Source organism: Camellia sinensis, chromosome 14 (assembly GCF_055761805.1).
Source record: "Camellia sinensis isolate YWXY chromosome 14, ASM5576180v1, whole genome shotgun sequence".
Lineage (NCBI taxonomy): Eukaryota > Viridiplantae > Streptophyta > Magnoliopsida > Ericales > Theaceae > Camellia > Camellia sinensis.
The window spans coordinates 103,169,614-103,184,949 of NC_138974.1; the positions used below are offsets into that span (position 1 = coordinate 103,169,614).

At 45.5% G+C, this 15,336-nt stretch overlaps 13 non-coding genes across 13 annotated transcripts in view; all 13 read left to right on the forward strand.

Annotated features, from left to right (window-relative positions):
- The window catches only part of LOC145811490 (5S ribosomal RNA), a 119-nt gene extending 109 nt beyond the window's left edge, over nt 1-10 (forward strand). Inside the window, exon 1 of the ribosomal RNA XR_014355030.1 lies at nt 1-10. This exon is cut by the window's left edge and continues 109 nt beyond it. This is a non-coding gene — a ribosomal RNA (5S ribosomal RNA).
- Nucleotides 11-202: 192 nt separating this feature from the next.
- LOC145812157 (5S ribosomal RNA) lies at nt 203-321 on the forward strand. The gene has a single exon (XR_014355681.1). It is a non-coding gene; the product is annotated as a 5S ribosomal RNA (ribosomal RNA).
- Nucleotides 322-513: 192 nt separating this feature from the next.
- LOC145811923 (5S ribosomal RNA) lies at nt 514-632 on the forward strand. Its single transcript, XR_014355453.1, has one exon. It is a non-coding gene; the product is annotated as a 5S ribosomal RNA (ribosomal RNA).
- Nucleotides 633-824: 192 nt separating this feature from the next.
- On the forward strand, nt 825-943 carry LOC145811402 (5S ribosomal RNA). The gene has a single exon (XR_014354944.1). It is a non-coding gene; the product is annotated as a 5S ribosomal RNA (ribosomal RNA).
- Nucleotides 944-1,138: 195 nt separating this feature from the next.
- On the forward strand, nt 1,139-1,257 carry LOC145811275 (5S ribosomal RNA). Its single transcript, XR_014354819.1, has one exon. It is a non-coding gene; the product is annotated as a 5S ribosomal RNA (ribosomal RNA).
- Nucleotides 1,258-1,449: 192 nt separating this feature from the next.
- On the forward strand, nt 1,450-1,568 carry LOC145810768 (5S ribosomal RNA). The gene has a single exon (XR_014354324.1). It is a non-coding gene; the product is annotated as a 5S ribosomal RNA (ribosomal RNA).
- A 196-nt stretch (nt 1,569-1,764) lies between these two features.
- LOC145811525 (5S ribosomal RNA) lies at nt 1,765-1,883 on the forward strand. Its single transcript, XR_014355066.1, has one exon. It is a non-coding gene; the product is annotated as a 5S ribosomal RNA (ribosomal RNA).
- A 194-nt stretch (nt 1,884-2,077) lies between these two features.
- On the forward strand, nt 2,078-2,196 carry LOC145812043 (5S ribosomal RNA). Its single transcript, XR_014355569.1, has one exon. It is a non-coding gene; the product is annotated as a 5S ribosomal RNA (ribosomal RNA).
- A 193-nt stretch (nt 2,197-2,389) lies between these two features.
- Nucleotides 2,390-2,508, forward strand: LOC145809274 (5S ribosomal RNA). The gene has a single exon (XR_014352789.1). It is a non-coding gene; the product is annotated as a 5S ribosomal RNA (ribosomal RNA).
- Nucleotides 2,509-2,698: 190 nt separating this feature from the next.
- LOC145811137 (5S ribosomal RNA) lies at nt 2,699-2,817 on the forward strand. The gene has a single exon (XR_014354687.1). It is a non-coding gene; the product is annotated as a 5S ribosomal RNA (ribosomal RNA).
- Nucleotides 2,818-3,010: 193 nt separating this feature from the next.
- Nucleotides 3,011-3,129, forward strand: LOC145811395 (5S ribosomal RNA). Its single transcript, XR_014354937.1, has one exon. It is a non-coding gene; the product is annotated as a 5S ribosomal RNA (ribosomal RNA).
- Nucleotides 3,130-3,320: 191 nt separating this feature from the next.
- Nucleotides 3,321-3,439, forward strand: LOC145809063 (5S ribosomal RNA). The gene has a single exon (XR_014352557.1). It is a non-coding gene; the product is annotated as a 5S ribosomal RNA (ribosomal RNA).
- Nucleotides 3,440-3,629: 190 nt separating this feature from the next.
- On the forward strand, nt 3,630-3,747 carry LOC145811910 (5S ribosomal RNA). The gene has a single exon (XR_014355441.1). It is a non-coding gene; the product is annotated as a 5S ribosomal RNA (ribosomal RNA).
- The last annotated feature ends 11,589 nt before the right edge of the window (nt 3,748-15,336 follow it).

Sequence of the window (15,336 nt, forward strand, 5' to 3'; positions counted from 1 at the left end):
GTTGTATCCCTTTTGTCCCTTTTTCCACCCCCCCTTTTTTTTTCCCCCGGACAACCTGTCCGATTTTAAGCCCATTCAATAACCTTCGCCTCATTTTCGACAAATTTCTCCCTTTTAAACAATTTCCAGATTATCGTGTTCCATTCAATTTAATTTTTTTTCCCGTCTACTCCTTAAAACAATAATGTCGCGATTAATCTTCGGGTGCGATCATACCAGCACTAATGCACCGGATCCCGTCAGAGCTCCGCAGTTAACCTTGCTTGGACGAGAGTAGTACTAGGATGGGTGACCCCCTTGGCAGTCCTCGTGTTGCACCCCTTTTGTCCCTTTTTCCACCCCCCCCTTTTTTTTTTCCCCAGACAGCCTGCCCGATTTTTAGCCCATTCAATTGCCTTCGCCTCATTTTCGACAAATTTCTCCCTTTTAAACCATTTCCAGATTATCCTGTTCCATTCAATTTCATTTTTTTCCCGTCTACTGCTTAAAACAATAAAGTTGCGGTTAATCTTCGGGTGCGATCATACCAGCACTACTGCACCAGATCCCTTCAGAACTTCGCAGTTAAGCGTGCTTGGGCGAGAGTAGTACTAGGATGGGTGACCCCTAGGGAAGTCCTCGTCTTGCACCCCTTTTGTCCCTTTTTCCACCCCCTTTTTTTTTTTCCCCTGGACAGCCTGCCCGATTTTTAGACCATTCAATCGCCTTCGCCTCCTTTTCGACAAATTTCTCTCCTTTAAACCACTTCCAGATTATCCTGTTCCATTCAAGTTCATTTTTTTCCCCGTCTACTGCTTAAAAAAATAATGTCGCGGCTAATCTTCGGGTGCGATCATACCAGCACTAATGCACCGGATCCCATCAGAACTCTGCAGTTAAGCGTGCTTGGGCGAGAGTGGTACTAGGATGGGTGACCCCCTGGGAAGTACTCGTGTTTCACCCCTTTTGTCCCTTTTTCCACCCCCCCCCCCTTTTTTTTTTCCCCGGATAGCCTGTTCGATTTTTAGCCCATTGAATCGCCTTCGCCTCCTTTTCGATAAATTTCTCCCTTTTAAACCATTTCCAGATTATACTGTTCCATTCAATTTAATTTTTTCCCGGTCTACTGCTTAAAACAATAAAGTCGCGGTTAATCTTCGGGTGCGATCATACCAGCACTAATGCACCAGATCCCATTAGAACTCCGCAGTTAAGCGTGCTTGGGTGAGAGTAGTACTAGGATGGGTGACCCCCTGGGCAGTCCTCGTGTTGCACCCCTTTTGTCCCTTTTTCCACCCCCCCTTTTTTTTTTCCCCAGACAGCTTGTCCGATTTTTAGCCCATTCAATCGCCTTCGCGTCCTTTTCGACAAATTTCTCCCTTTTAAACCATTTCGAGATTATCCTGTTCCATTCAATTTCATTTTTTTCCCCGTCTACTGCTTAAAACAATAAAGTCGCGGTTAATCTTCGGGTGCGATCATACCAGCACTATTGCACCGGATCCCATCAGAACTCCGCAGTTAAGCGTGCCTGGGCAAGAGTAGTACTAGGATGGGTGACCCCTTGGGAAGTGCTCGTGTTGCACCCCTTTTGTCCCTTTTTCCACCCCCCCCCCTTTTTTTTTTCTCGGACAGCCTGTCCGATTTTTAGCCCATTCAATCGCCTTCGCCTCCTTTTCGAAAAAAATTTCTCCCTTTTAAACCATTTCCAGGTCATCCTGTTCCATTCAATTTCATTTTTTTCCCCGTCTACTGCTTAAAACAATAAAGTCGCGGTTAATCTTCGGGTGCGATCATACAAGCACTAATGCACCGGATCCCATCAGAACTCCGCAGTTAAGCGTGCTTCGGCGAGAGTAGTACTAGGATCGGTGACCCCCTGAGAAGTCCTCGTGTTGCACTCCTTTTGTCCCTTTTTCGACCCCCCCCCCTTTTTTTTTCCCCGGACAGCCTGTCCGATTTTTAGCCCATTCAATCGCCTTCGCCTCCTGTTCGAAAAATTTCTCCCTTTTAATCCATTTCCAGATTATCCTGTTTCATTCAATTTCATTTTTTTCCCCGTCTACTGCTTAAAACAATAAAGTCGCGGTTAATCTTCGGGTGCGATCATACCAGCACTAATGCACCGGGTCCCATCAGAATGCCGCAGTTAAGCGTGCTTGGGCGAGAGTTGTACTAGGATGGGTGACCCCCTGCGAAGTTATCGTGTTGCACCCCTTTTGTCCCTTTTTCCACCCCCCCCTTTTTTTTTCCCCCGGACAGCCTGTCCGATTTTTAGCCCATTCAATCGCCTTCGCCTCCTTTTCGACAAATTTCTCCCTTTTAAACCATTTCCAGATTATCCTGTTCCATTCAATTTAATTTTTTTCCCCGTCTACTGCTTAAAACAATAAAGTCGCGATTAATCTTCGGGTGCGATCATACCAGCACTAATGCACCGGATCCCATCAGAACTCTGCAGTTAAGCGTGCTTGGGCGAGAGTAGTACTAGGATGGGTGACCCCCTGGGAAGTTCTCGTGTTGCACCCCTTTTGTCCCTTTTTCCACCCCCCCTTTTTTTTTTCCCTGATAGCCTGTCCGATTTTTAGCCCATTCAATCGCCTTCGACTCCTTTTCGACAAATTTCTCCTTTTTAAACCATTTCCAGATTTTCCTGTTCCATTCAATTTCATTTTTTCCCCGTCTACTGCTTAAAACAATAAAGTCGCGGTTAATCTTCGGGTGCGATCATACCAGCACTAATGCACCGGATTCCATCAGAACTCCGCAGTTAAGCGTGCTTGGGCGAGAGTAGTACTAGGAAGGGTGACCCCCTGGGAAGTCCTCATGTTGCACCCCTTTGGTCCCTTTTTGCAGCCCCCCCAATTTTTTTTCCCCGGACAGCCTGTCCGATTTTTAGCCCATTCAATCGCCTTCGCCACCTTTTCGACAAATTTCTCCCTTTTAAACCATTTTCAGATTATCCTGTTCCATTCAATTTCATTTTTTTCACCGTCTACTACTTAAAACAATAAAGTCGCGGTTAATCTTTGGTTGCGATCATACCAGCACTAATGCACCGGATCCCATCAGAACTCCGCAGTTAAGCGTGCTTGGGCGAGAGTAATACTAGGATGGGTGACCCCCGGGGAAGTCCTCGTATTGTACCCCTTTTGTCCCTTTTCCACCCCCCCTTTTTTTTTTCCCCCGGACAGCCTGTCCGATTTTTAGCCCATTCAATCGCTTTCCCCTCCTTTTCGACAAATTTCTCCCTTTTAAACCATTTCCAGATTATCATGTTCCATTCAATTTCATTTTATTCTCGTCTACTGGTTAAAACAATTAAGTCGCGGTTAATCTTCGGGTGCGATCATACCAGCACTAATGCACCGGATCCCATCAGAACTCCGCAGCTAAGCGTGCTTGGGCGAGAGTAGTACTAGGATGGGTGACCCCCTGGGAAGTCCTCGTGTTGCACCCCTTTTGTCCCTTTTTCCACCCCCCCTTTTTTTTCCCCTGACAGCCTGTCCGATTTTTAGCCCATTTAATCGCCTTCGCCTCCTTTTCGACAAATTTCTCCTTTTTAAACCATTTCAAGATTATCCTGTTCCATTCAATTTCATTTTTTTCCCCGTCTACTGCTTAAAACAATAAAGTCGCGGTTAATCTTCGGGTGCGATCGTACCAGCACTAATGCACCGGATCCCATCAGAACTCCGCAGTTAAGCGTGCTTGGGCGAGAGTAGTACTAGGAAGGGTGACCCCTGGGAAGTCCCCTTGTTGCACCCCTTTTGTCCCTTTTTCCACCCCCCCCGCCTTTTTTTTTTTCCCCCGGACAGGATGTCCGATTTTTAGCCCATTCAATCGCCTTCGCCTCATTTTCGACAAATTTCTCCCTTTTAAACCATTTCCAGATTATCCTGTTCCATTCTATTTCATTTTTTTCACCGTCGACTGCTTAAAACAATAAAGTCGCGGTTAATCTTCGGTTGCGATCATACCAGCACTCATGCACCGGATCCCATCAGAACTCCACAGTTAAGCGTGCTTGTAGACACCCCATTTTGACCGACCTTAAGACTCAGACATCACCGATTAAGCACTCGGTGATGTTGCATATTGTGCTCGTTCAGAAGTTTGAGAGTCTCGGCTGCGAGCCTTGCCTCCGGACTTCCAGATTCTTTTGTACCTTGCCTCGGTTCGCGAACCAGACTCGGTTTTCTCTGTTTCTTTTCTTGAGGGGAGGGAGAGGTCCCGTAGACCATCTCTCAGTGGCCGTGGGCTACATTTTGTGGTCGTAGGCCATTTTGCCCGTTTCGGAGCCCGGTTCCCGGTTTTCGGAGCCGTCAGGCCGTGTGCCTCGGTTCGGGACCGCCTAACCACTTCCATTTGCTCCGATTTTTGGCATGCGTATTATTTGCTCCTTTTTGGGGGACACTATGGTCCGAGAGACCAACTTCGTGGTCGGACACCACTTCCGGTGCCTAACAGCCCACTTTCGAGGCACCAAACTGCGTGTTTTGGCTCCCGAACCTTCATTTTGAATTTTTGGGCTCCGACCCAAACTTGAGATAGTCATATTTTGAGATCCTTTTCATGTTTGATTAAGGACCTTTTGTTGTTTGAGATCTCTTTCTATCACTTGCTTCTTTAACGCTCTTTTAGGCCTATTTTTGCGCGGTATTTTAGGCTTACTTGTGAGCTGTTTTGGACTTAGTTGTAAACTACAAAGTGTCTTTTTTTGAGCCCCTATTCAACTTTGTTGAAGGGCTCTCGGTCATTTGGGTCCAGCAGCTACCACTTTCCTTTATATCCCACTTTTTGGCTTTTTTGGAGGGAAACTTGGATTGTTTTCCCTCCATTTTTTTCCCTCCATTTCCCCCCCCCCCATTTTTCCACCCCTTTTGCCTATATATACAGCACCCCAGGTCTGTATTAAGGGTTAGAAAAAAAAACTATTTGGAGCTCCTATATTGTATCTCTATCTCTCTATAATTCTAAGCTTCAAAATCCTTAAGTTCCTACACCCATTTCTTCACCACCACCGAGCACCACCACCACTACTCCATTCCAGCAGATAGGAGTGGCTTTCCAGCAGCTAAGAGGCAACATTTTTCAGTCCTAGAGGCAGCAAAGGTTGGGTCTTCAAGGGTGAGCACTCTTCTCCCTCTTTCTAGCTCATTTTGCCTCATTTTTTTAGCCTCTTTGCTTGCTGTTTTGAGCTCCGACCAAAACATAAAATGCCATTTTTTTGAGCTATATTCCATGTTTCATTAAGGGCTCAACCCTGTTTGAGCCCCATATCTTGCACTTGCTTTAATATCTTCCTTGAATGCTATTTTCTTGCATGCTTTGGCAGCCCATTATGCTTCCATTTTTGGTCATTTTACAGAGCTAGAAATAGTCTTATTTTGGCCCATTCTTCATGTTTCATTAAGGGCCTTTGGCTGTTTGATGGATATTTAGTATACTTTGTGCTTTGGCCATCTTTTGGCCCATTTCTTGCATAAGAGCTTAGCCATATCTATATTTGTTTTTGGGGTTTTTATAGTTCTGTAAATATGCATATTTTTGGTTCCTCTTCAATGTTGTAGAAGAGAATTTTTCAGTTTGGGCTTTGCATATACCACTTGCTTCTTTGGCCACCTTTTGGCCCATTTTCTTGCATAAGAGCTTAGCCATATCTATGTTTGTTTTTGAGGTTTTTACAGTTCTGTAAAGTGGCTTATTTTTGGCCCCTCTTCAATGTTGTTGAAGGGCCCTAACCTATTTGGAGTTAGCAGCTATGAGTTGCTTCATAATCTCATGTTTAGGGCCATTTTTGCATGCCATTGTTGCCCTATCTTTGCTTGCTGTTTGGCCATGATTTGTACTGTAAAAATACTTATTTTGAGGCTGCCTTGCTTCTGTCTTTTCATCTCGTGTACCAATTATGCATGCTTTGTATAGCTGTAGTTCATTCTATGCGCCTAATTTGCATTTCGGGAGAGATTCCATGCATCGGGTGTGTTTTCGCCTCATTTCGGGGCTGTTTTCCCCCACATTTCATTGGTGAAAATCCATTAGCATGCTTGCATATCATTTTCCATGCCATTGCATTGCGTATGCCATTGCCTCGATTTGCGTGCTAGCGTGCACGCATTTCGAGGCACTTCATTTTCATCCATTGGCCTCTTATGTGAGTGTGGCTGAGGCTCTCTCATGTTAGTATAAGTCCATGTTGCATTCTATATGTCATTTCCATGCCATTGCATTACGTATGCCATTGCCTCGGTTTGCGTGCCCGCGTGCACGCATTTCGAGGCACTTCATTTTCATCCATCGGCCTCTTATGTGAGTGTGGCTGAGGCTCTCTCATGTTAGTATAAGTCCATGTTGCATTCTATATGTCATTTCCATGCCATTGCATTGCGTATGTCATTGCCTCGGTTTGCGTGCCTGCGTGCACGCATTTCGAGGCACTTCATTTTCATCCATCGGCCTCTTATGTGAGTGTGGCTGAGGCTCTCTCATGTTAGTATACGTCCATGTTGCATTCTATATGTCATTTCCATGCCATTGCATTGTGTATGCCATTGCCTCGGTTTGCGTGCCCGTGTGCACGCATTTCGAGGCACTTCATTTTCATCTATCGGCCTCTTATGTGAGTGTGGCTGAGACTCTCTCATGTTAGTGTAAGCCCATATCATATTTCCATGTCATTTGCATTGCGTATGTCATTTTCTCGGTTTGCGTGCCCGTGTGCACGCATTTCGAGACATCTCATTTTCATAGCATTGTGCATACTAGGTTGTATCTTAGATCACATTTATGTATTTTCTCAGTTTGCGTGCCCGTGTGTACGCATTTCGAGACATCTCATTTTCATAGCATTGTGCATGCTAGGCTGTATCTTAGTTGCATTCATGCATATCATGCATATTGCATCGTGTTCGGAATAGGAGTTAGCCCGGGCACGGGAAACGAGATGCATTTCGTACTCCGAGTGACGGAACGTGTCTCAATTCCCAGTCACCGACACTCCGGATTACCCATGATGGAGTTAGGTTCTTGTTGTGTTTATACGTGCATTCATTCTATATTGAGTTGCACATTTCGACTCCTCGGCCATCATGCCTCGATATGCGTGATTGGTGGCACGAGGATCGAGGCATGCATATATCTGTGAAAATACATTGCCATGCCCCTTTCCTGCTCTTTGTTGCAGCAAAACAAAGAATCAGCAACTTTTCGGAGTCTGGCACGCTTTCCAAGAATAACTGCTAAACAGAGGCTAATTGGGGCATCCCGGTGGATTTCCGCGCAAAGCAGCCTAACATACATCATTCATCAGAAGCGAGGCAGTCCCTGGCTTGCACGCCAGTTTTACAGCTTTCTTAGTTAATTTGTTAATTAAGTAGGAATTTGTATATTTTTCGGACTGTAATATTTGGACTGTACTATTCTTTCATTTGGGACTGTATTATTTATTCGGACCCTCTGTGCGAGGGCATAACTGTAATAAGTGTGCGTGTGTGTGTTGTATGTCTTCCAACCCCACGTCTTTCTCCCTTTTATTTATCCGCTTATGATGGTTAGATTAGGGCATATTTCAATTAACATACAGTATGATAGCATGTTTGCATTCATTCATCTGTATTGCATGCACCGGGCTCGGCGCATCATACTAACTGCATTGTACTTTCAATTCCAAATTGAATACATGATAGTTGTAGCATTTCATATGCCATCTTAGAATAGCCGAGCCTGCTATAGTTTGCATTTTTGCATGTGTTGCATTAGGCATTTCTGTATACTTAGGGTCATGCATGATTTCTAATGTAGTCTCTTTTTTGGCTTGGAGTACCCGGTGAGCTTTATGCTTTAGCATCCTTGCATGCGTGTGAGTGAATGCCATGATAGCATGTTTACCATGAGGCTATTTGCTTGTGTGATATAACTGCCTGAATGCCTGTGGGTGAAGGTTGGGTTGTTTAAATTGGAACAAATCATTGACTGTGAGTTTTAAGCCCACTAGATAGTGGCAAAACCATCTTTTCTAAGCCCACCCGAGGGTGGCAAAATCTGTATTTTAAGCCTACTTGCGAGTAGCAAACCATCTTTCAAAAACAAACATGAAATGTTTTGTTTCAATTCGGGCGACCCAGTCTATACTTATATGCTGTGTGCATCACATAGTAACCTAGGCTAATAACCGGAATAAGGACACACAAAGTTTTCAAAAAATAGATATCATGGTTAGTAGAGGCCGATCTTTGATCGGGCGAGCGGGGGTGCTCACGAAGTGACCTTCCCCAATCGTACCCAAGTTCCCGAGCCGAGGCAACTTTGGTGATGACGGACACGTGGCCTTTGGCACCGAGTCAGGGTTTCCTAAATTTCCCATTAAAAAACATTTAGGTGGCGACTTTGTATCTGGCAAAGCAGTCCATGTTTGGCACTTCTTTCAAAAAATCTGTTTTTTCTCAAAACGATTTGCCGGATTTGGACTCTTTGGTTCAGACTTAGAACCGTGACAAATTTGAGAGTCCTGAGCTGTAGTGACCCCAAAATGAACAGAACGGGAGCTCGTTCCTCCTGGGGCGTTCGGGGACGTCTACAGTTTCTGGCGACTCCGCTGGGGATTTAGAGAACTTGACTCGAACTCATGATATCTGTTTTTGACTACACTTGTGTGTTTCTTTGCATTGCATTTGCATTGGTGCGCCTAGGACACTGTGTTTGCCATCTGCTATTCCTGAACGGTTTGCCGGAGGCTTGTCTTGTCAAGGCATGACCATAAGGCTGACCGGTTGTGGGCTCTGCCAGTATGGGAACATGAACCCCGGTTTTACCGGGGCACCCTCTTTGACCATTCGACCTAGTGCATATTCGGATCCATAGTGACCATTCCAAACTAGGACAGGTTGCTTACCCGTTTATAGGTTGTTTGAAACCGCTGTGTGCGTAGTGAAACCCTAGCTCCTGACAAAATAGGACAGGGAAACCCTACCCCAACATAGGGGTGTTTTGGCTCTCACTTATCTGTTATGTGCTTTAGAGTGCGTCTCTACAGGAATGCATGTATCAGTATATGAGTTTGGGCATCAGGCCTGCGGGCATTACTATCAGTATTTGGGAGTCAGCTTTACCTGTGGGTATCAGACTCAGATTTGGGGCAGAATTTTGGGACAGAATTCAGTAGAGGGCACACTCATTCAACTATGCTCGTATCTGTTCAGATGGAATCAGGCTGAGATGCTGTTTGTTTTCTCTTTTGCTAGGTCTGGGAACCATAGCTTCAGAAGGCTCCGATATTCCCCGAGGTTCATCGGACTTGTGCTGATAGACTTTGTCAGGTCAGAGATTCAGTTCAAAGGCAAATCAGTGTTCCTCCGCCAGAGATAGGGTAAAAAGGGCTAGTCGGGCACAAATCACCGGTTCAGCAGTTACCAGGTCAGCGGCCCTTATCCACCCCACCAGTGAACAGTCAGGCTGAGGTCTCAGTTTCTACTGCAGGGATAGATACCAGTCAGTTAGATGGATCAGCAGAACACATCAGAGATGGAGGCAATGATGCGCCAGATGCAAGAAAGTATGAAACTCATGCAGCAAGATGCTGTCCGCCAAGCTGAATTCGCCAAACAGCAGGCTGCGGTCATGGCCCAGCAGGCCGAGCTCATCACCAAGCTACAACAGCAAAGCGGTGCGTCCGCTTCACAACAAGTTCCTCCCCCAGTAGGAGCTCCAGCACCTGGGGAGACGCCAAACGTCCAGGATGATACGGACATTCCAGGCGGGCCGGTTCCGCCCCCAATTTTACCTCAACTATCCAAAACACCTACCAATCTACCGGACTCTCCCTCCGAGTTCGAGGTCGACCCCACAGCGTTGAAGTTGAGCAAGCTCGAAAAGCTGTTCAAGAAATCCCAGGGGGTAAAGTCCATCCCGGACATTGAGAACGGGTACACCGACGCAGCTGTAACTCTGCCGGACAGGTTCAAGATGCCTCACATCGACCGTTTTGATGGGTCAGGAGATCCCATGGTCCACTTGAGCTTGTTTTCAGATGTTTTGCGCCCGATGGGCTTGACAAGATTACAGAAGCTCTCCCTTTTTGGCAGGACCCTGTCGGGTATTGCAGTCACCTGGTATGCTAAATTGGAGGATTCAGTGAAACAAAGCTGGGAGGAGATGGACGAGGCCTTCGTCGCACAATATTCATACAATACCCAAATCGAGATTACGACCCGTGATCTTGAGACGATGAGGCAGGAGCCGAAGGAGAGCTTCTCAGAATTCGTGACCCGCTGGAGAGCCAAAGCCTCAATGATGACTCTAAGGCCCACGGATAAGGACCAAATTCGGATGATTGTGCGCAATCTCCAGCCCAAGCTAATGTAGAAAATGATTGTGATCCCCTTCCCTACCTTTTTAGATTTGCATGAGATGGGAGTACAGATCGAGGACGCTATGAAGCAGGGCCTTTTTGACCAGGAGAATGAGCAGCCCAGGAGGGCATTTACCCGCAGTTCGAATGCGACCACCAGCAGTGACGCAGCTGCAAGATCTTCCGAAGTGGGCATGGTCACCGCCACCGCACCAAAAACAACCACCCCATTCACCGGTGCATCCGGAAGTAGCCCACAAGGAACCAAATATCCACCCCAAGCCAAGAAGGTTTTCACCCCACTTTATATGCCTTTGTCAAAGGCTCTAGGGGCTTTGATCAAGAAAGGGCATCTGAAGCCCCTGGAGCCGCAGCCATTACCAAAGAACCTCCCTCTCACGCACAACCCAGCCGACTACTGTGCCTTCCATCAGTGAGCTGGCCATGACACTGACATGTGCTTTCGTCTCCGCCACGAAATACAAGATCTGATCGACAACGGGGTCATCCCCGCACCAGGTCCTGCAAAGTCTATCGGCACTTGATCAGTGAACTTGGGGGATAACGTGATGTGATCGAGGGATGAACCACCTGCGGGCGGTGCTCAGTTTACTCCAGATATGGCGTATGGCACGCACCGTTTTGAGCAGTTGGCGAATGCTACATTCTGACTTGGGTATTGAGTCAGTCTTGTCATTTTGTTTTGAGTCTGTCGTTTTGTTTTGAGTTAGTCTCTTTTGTTTTGGGTCTGTCTTGTTGTATCGAGTCAGTCCTGTTGTATAGGAGTCAGGTGATTCCAGGGGGTGTTGCCTCGGGCATCACCATTTTGTTTTGTGTTTGTCTTTTCGTTTTGTTTTGAGTCTGTTTCTGTCAGGGAGCCAGTTGTGCCAACAGATTCTGAATGAAACAGCAGTGGTTTTTCACGCTCTTGTGTTTGCCTCGGCCGTGTGCCAATTGTGCCAGAAATTTTGAATGAAACGGCGGTACTTTTCGCCTACTCTTCTGCACCCCAAAATCATTGCATTGACCTAAGTTTTTTAAAACTTTTTGAACACTGCGGTGAAAACGAAGAGGAAGGAATTCCTCGGGTTTTGCAAAAATTTGATCATTTGAGAGAAAGAGAGGCGTGCTAAGCCTTTAACGAATGGAATCATGCTTGTTAGCGTGAGTACTGAGCAGGACCCTGGCTTGATCCAGATTGGTTCTACACTATCTTCAGCGCGAGTGATTTGTCGCTTTCTTAAAAATTTTCAAAAACAAAATGTTTTGCGCGGCCTTGCGAAGACCTGTGTGGAATCACTCCTGAGATTGTGCAGCCTAGGATCGCTCTCAGCCTCGAGACTCAACCCCTTTGCTTCCAAACCTTGAAACTTGAATTCAGAAGGTTCAACGGTCAACTATGATGTGAGGCCTGTACGGCCGGATTTGAAGCAGCCCTCGAACAAGAGGCCAGGAAAGTCAGGTCAAGAAGATCAGATCTCATCAGAAGAAGCTTACAAAGCAAAATAGCAGCCATTCCCCTGGATTCAGATGACTTCAGGATCTCAAAATCATTTGACATGGACAAAGCTACACTTTTACCCTTGAGAGGCTCGCTGGGCCGAAAACCCGGAAGGGCGACCCAGGCAAAAGTTAGAGCAAGAGAAAAATACAAAAAAAAGGAGAAAGAAATATGCAAAGAAAAGAACAAAAAAGAAAATCAAAAAAAGAGGGAAAAGAAATGAAAAGAATTGAAAAGAAAAGAAAGAAGAACAAAGCTCGCAAGGTCGAAAACCCGCAACGGGCGCCTTGGCAAAAGTTAGAGCCTAAAAAGGAGAGGTTAATACCCGAGTGTACCTTAACCCCGAACTACGTGAGGCTTGATTCCCATCTTTGGGATACGTAGGCAACTTCATTATGAAGTCCAGCCGTAAAACAATTCGATTGTGTCCATGCGATGGTTCTGATCATCTTCGCTTTCTCTATATCCGAGAGTTTGGTTGTGTTCGTCGCTCTGAGGACTGCCTACAATGCGCTGCGGTGCCATTCAAACAAGGGGAAACTTTCCGTTGCCATTCAATGCACCGCGGTGTCATTCAAACAAGGGGCAACTTTCCGTTGCCATTCAATGCGCTGCGGTGCTATCCAGACAAGGGGCAACTTTCCGTTGCCATTCAGAATGCCGCAGTGTCATTTCAAACATGGGGCAACTTTCCGTTGCCATGCAGTATCCTTCAGACAAGGGGCAATTTTCCATTTCTATGGATCTGAGATTGTGCATCTCAAGAGTAGGTTCCGTGATCGTTGAGCAGTGGTCGTTCGCAAAAATAGTTTTTGAAAATTTTTACTAGGGTTGACTAAATCTTCTCGAAAAGTATCCCATTTTCAAAACTGGACCATTTCTTGGACCCAAAAGAGGAAAATTTTCAGTGCTCACAGCCTAACTTGCATGATTTTAAATCAGAAAATTGAACAAGCATGTTTATCTAACTCTCATTTTGGTCAAAATTTTTAGGAGAAAACTAAAACAAAAAATGGTCAAAATGATGAACTAGGGGCACAGTTGAGTCAGGCTTCCTGTCTTTCCCATTGTCAACATACTTGCCAAGAAAGGCACTCTACCTGCCAGAATAGGGCACAACTGAAGTTAACAACAAAGGGCTGAAAGCTCTCTCATCCTCCAAGCAACGAGGTATCAAGCCAAGTGTGAAGCACGAACCGGAATGGGACAAAATATTCCACTCCCTTATCTGGACAGATCTGATCACGTCCGAACTCCCCAACAGAGCATCATCAACCGATGTTAGCTGCCGATTTGCTACACATCCTATTGCAGCGCAACCCCTCTGAGAGAGGAACTCACTGCTATGAGCAGAAGAAAGAGAATCTAGCAGAACGCTAGGGGCGCGAGCCCACAATTTACTGTTCGTCCATCAACCACCCAGGGGAGGGATGAAAAACGAGAGATTGAAGAATAGAGAGATGTACGATGAGAGAAAAAGTGAGAAAAGGGCTTTTTCAGAAAAAAAGAGATTGAGTGCCAGAGTGATGTGAGAATCACAAATGAGAAAGGGTGGGAAACACTACCCGGTGAAACAGGCTCCCTGTGCACGTCTGAGTGTCGTGTCTTTTTGTTTTATCTCGATTCTTGTTTTGAGTCGTTTCGAGTGTTACTCGATGTGTCTAGGTTGCGTGCCTTTTATTTCCTTGTTGAGTTGTCTTGCTGTGTTCAGTCGTAGGCTCAATACTTGGTCGAGAACTCATTTATCAATTTCAAAATAAAATCGTTTTGCGCTCCGAGTGTCGTGTTGTTCTCCACATCTGTGCAAAACAAGATTCGTTCTTTCATAAAATCTCAGGATTTAACCCAGGTCACGTCAGAACAATAGAACTAGGACCTATTTGAAGCTATATGGGTTCAAGACTACAAAGCAAAAGCAAAAGAGGAAAATGTCGGGTATCTGAGTTTGTTTCAACTTCAGTAAGTTCCGAGACTACATTCTGTGTGTACCTCTTCAAGTCTTGCCAAAGCTCCGAAGTATGAGTGTGCCTCTACCTCAAGCTCAAGATCAAGTTTGCTTCAAGCCAAAATGGCAATCGAAGTGCTCCCTCAGAAAACCAGCCCCTGCCAAATGCATCTTGGCTGTGTTTGCAATGAGTTCCTAGGAGACCAACTGCGACGGTGGAAACTAGAGTTCGGACGGCTATTGCCTAGAACGCAAAGGTTCGGAATTTCCGAGACTAAAGTCTGGTTTAAATACCCAGGGGTCTATCCTCGGCTTGAAATCTGTATGGCAGCCCCATAGATTGAGATAGCATGTGAATGCGCCTCGATTCTGGATACTGAATCAACCTAGTCTGTCACCCCGTTGGAGAATAGGGAAAGTTGTGAACATAGCCAGGAAGGAAAGGTAGTAACTGCGGTTTGGAAGTACCAATCAAGAAAGTGCAAGGAGAACCCACTCTTTTCAGCTCAAAATGTTTCTGTGGAATTTTCAACTCATGTCTTCGATGTGTAGCTCATCGTCAGTCGGCATGCACGAGGTGTATCCTTTTTGGAATGTATCGTGACCCCTCCGAGAGGTAAATCGGAGGTTGCGTTTGGAACTTGGTCTACTTAAGGCTTGTATTCCCTTATTCAGTATTTTTTTGTTTCAAACGGGTGTTGTCACGCGCGTTCCACTGGTATTGTTATGCTCATTCGTTGCATTGTTATGCACATCTATCTAGCATTGTTATGCACATCTATCTGGCATTGTTATGCTCATTTGTTGCATTGTCATGCACATCTATCTAGCATTGTTATGCTCATTCGTTGCATTGTTGTGCATATCTATCTAGCATTGTTATGCTCATTCCTTGCATTGTTGTGCACATCTATCTAGCATTGTTATGCTCATTATTTGCATTGTTACGTACACTTCACCTACATCGTTATGCACCTTTTCACTTGCAATTGTCGTCTTTTCTCCTCTCGCATGCGATGCGTTAGGGCATCTTTGGTTTCGAACATTCGGATGAGTTCCGGTGTTCATTCATTCCTTTTCTCTCTTGCATGTGATATGCTGAGAGGTTTTCTCTTGCGTGTGATACGCTGAGAAATTTTCCTTTTCTCTCTTGCATGTGATATGCTGAGAGGTTTTCTCTTGCGTGTGATACGTTGAGAAATTTTCCTTTTCTCTCTTGCATGTGATATGCTGAGAGGTTTTCTCTTGCGTGTGATACGTTGAGAAATTTCCCTTTCCTCCCTTGCATGTGATATGCTGAGAGGTTTTCTCTTGCGTGTGATACGCTGAGAAATTTACCTTTCCTCTCTTGCGTGTGATATGCTGAGAGGTTTTCTCTTGCATGTGATACGCTGAGAAATTTACCTTTCCTCTCTTGCGTGTGATATGCTGAGAGGTTTTCTCTTGCGTGTGATACGCTAAGAAATTTACCTTTCCTCTCTTGCATTTGATATGCTGAGAGGTTTTCTCTTGCGTGTGATACGCTGAGAAATTTACCTTTCCTCTCTTGCGTGTGATATGCTG